Below are 3,042 nucleotides of genomic sequence, written 5' to 3' on the forward strand. Positions count from 1 at the left end.
GGCTATATCTCCCATTGTCCAGCACGGGCCACTGAAGAAGATGAAGGGAAGCCAGGGCTCTAGGCGTTGCACACATCGCGGGGTGGAGGAGAGGTTGGCGTTGGGCGCAAGGAGCAGCAGGTGGGGAATGGTAGGGCTATATCTCCCATTGTCCAGCACGGGCCACTGAAGAAGATGAAGGGAAGCCAGGGCTCCTCAAATGGCGGCTGCTCCTCTTTGGCTTGGACCAGAAGCCAGGCAGCTGCGTAAGTGCAGAGAAGCGAGCAGAGCAACTGGTGCAGCCGCCTCCTCCCCTCGCTTGCTTCCTCCTGGAGCGTCTGTTCCAGTTCTCTCTCTCTCTCTCTCTCTCTCTCTGGATTTGCTTATGAATTGACTCGTGTTGTTGATTGCTTTGCAGGTTTGGGTTCAGATAGAAGAGCTCCATGCTTACAAACTTTTGGGATAACCGAGTTTATCAATGCCAAAGTATATGATGGTTTCTCCACTTCCACCTCATGATTTGCAATTTCCCTGTATGATGCATTGATACCATTCCATTGTGATTTGTCTGCAGAAAATAATCATCGGGTTTTCAAGTGTAGGCATCATGTGAAAGCCCAGTTAGTGTTCCTGGTTTATGAATTTAAGAATACATTCTCATCTCCCTTCTGTCTATATTCCATTATTTTAGATTTATAAGTGCTTTATAGATGATTCTTGAGTGCCTTGTGCAACCTTTCCATTTCAGGCATAATTTCTAAGTTGTATGGCATCCATCCCGATAATTTGTTCTGCACCATGCTGCCTCATGTAGGATTTTGGTGCTCGTGATCTACTTTGCTTAGGTGACCTGCTCCCAATCCTTCTTCCCCTCCCCTCTGACCTCTCTCTCTCTGTATGATGTTTGATATGTGTTTTGGTTCAAATTTGACATGACTTTTTGGTTGATGCTTGGTTCAGAAAGGAACAAGTTCTAGAATTGGTAGAAGAGTCCTATGTCATCCTTTGTTTTTTTTTGTCAGGATGAATGCTTCATAACAGGTGTATGGAAGCACAAAAGTAGACTCATATAAACTACAGTTGCAGTATCAGCAATAAGCATGGGACGCCTCACATGTTTCTATCAAAATTGTGTATAAATTTAAGAGCTTAGCAAGAGAATAGCATCTCTGTTCCGGGAGAAGAAATTTAAGAGCTTAGTAACAGAATAACATCTCTCTATAAATTATAGAGCTTAGTTTTTTGCATATGCATGTAACAGCAACTCTTTTGTGTTCTTGTCTTAAATATCCTATTCATGATACAATAATCTGCACCAAGCTTACTATGATGAATTTCGGGCAAGGGAACCCCATTGTTTATGCATCTTCTGTAACAGAAGAACGATATTTGGGGTATAGTTTTGTAATGTTACGTCTGTTAAGTGATGATTTTACATTCTGGATTAGGCCGACGTGTCGTGTTATATTTCGCGTCGTGCTGCTTATATTTCGTAATTGCGTGTGGACAGGATACGTGCACTGTTTTCGTAATTGCTTGTGTTGTAGACCCTGGCCTGTAAATGTATTGATTTTTGATCCCATTGCTCGTTCCTGCAGGAGCGCGGCGCTTTGCTGACCAAGAAGATTGAGAGGGGGAGCCAATTGCTAGAGAGCGAGAAGGCCCGAACTGCTGCGTTGGAGGCCTCTGTATCCGATTGCATCTGTGAGTACCTTCTACTTACTGGCATTTAATTGGTTTAGACTTGTTTTTTTGCTGATATAGCTTGTTATTGCCGTGAAGCAGCCGAGGAGCAATATTACGAGATGTGTCGTCGTCATAGCTTGGTTTGGAAGGTGGCCAGCAATTATCGGAGCATCGCCGAGTTGGGTGCTTTGGAGGCCCGTTCATGCCAGGAATTATTGTTGAAAACGCGAGACGCTGGGGATTCAAACCAAAACATTGCCTCCGGTCTCCGGGCAATGGTGCAAAATGAGAGAGACAGACTGACCTGTGGCGACAAATCCAGTCCGTCCGGGATGAGATTGAAGCTTCAGGGAAGGGTGAGAGCCCTTCGATTGCCGAGGAGACCGCCCTGCTGAGAGGTCGGTCAACGCATGTCGGTGGAACTGTCAGACCAATACGGCCAAATAGCCAAGCTCCAGGAGGCCGCCCGAGGTGGATGCCCTTTCTTTGTCCCTTTGTGACGTCCTTTTTGTCTGGGGCTCGCCATGTTTGCTAATTGTGGTTAATTGTTGCAGGTATTTTTCCATAAATGTATATTGTGCCGGATCAAGACAGCCTTGGTGTCGTCACTATTGTTCTTCAACAGATGTCCTAGGCGCTGACCTGTGTGGCAGGTTCGATGTGGATCTCGCAGGATGCTGATGTCCACTTGGGTCCATTGATCGAACGTGCTGGATCGCTTGGCCGACCTCCAAGAAGCTGCCGCCAAGGAAGGAGCATGACCCGTGCTTGCACGCTTGAGGTCGCGCTATCCTGAGGTCTCAACTCATGTTGTTGCGACCTCCATTCCTGACGAATTTCTTGATGGTGGCGACTGGATGTGAGCCTGAAAGAGTAGGAACATTTGTTGGCCGTGTGTGGCGTTAGGCAATGTCAACTTTGTTACAATTTTTATGTTTCAACTTTTGTAGTTTGAATTCTTGTTTGATGCCTGACCAAGCGCACGTGGGAGGGCATCTCTATTTCTCGCTTTAAGTGAGCACAGGCGAAGCCTCACGTGTTGAAGAGCCCTAGATGGGCCGGCCCAGCCGCGCGGGAGGCTACGGCATGTTTTTTTTCTTCTGTTCTTGTATTTTGCTTTATCTTTGTACTTTTTTATACTTTAAAATATTAAAATATTCTATATATATCTTTATACTTTAATATATATATATATATATATATATACATACATATATATATACATATATATATGACACTCTTCAAAAACACATTGAAAAATGTTGAAAAAGTATATGAAAAATGTAGAATAAGTATTTAAAAATGTTGAACAAGATTTTAAAAAATATTGAACAGATATTTGAAAATGTTGAATAAGTATTAAAAGTGTTGAACAAG

The 3,042-nt window shown here is 43.9% G+C and overlaps 1 pseudogene; it reads left to right on the forward strand.

The window, feature by feature from the left end:
- LOC123063221 (proteasome subunit beta type-5-A-like) overlaps nucleotides 1-465 on the forward strand; it is a 21,589-nt pseudogene extending 21,124 nt beyond the window's left edge.
- The last annotated feature ends 2,577 nt before the right edge of the window (nucleotides 466-3,042 follow it).

This window comes from Triticum aestivum, chromosome 3A, assembly GCF_018294505.1.
Source record: "Triticum aestivum cultivar Chinese Spring chromosome 3A, IWGSC CS RefSeq v2.1, whole genome shotgun sequence".
Lineage (NCBI taxonomy): Eukaryota > Viridiplantae > Streptophyta > Magnoliopsida > Poales > Poaceae > Triticum > Triticum aestivum.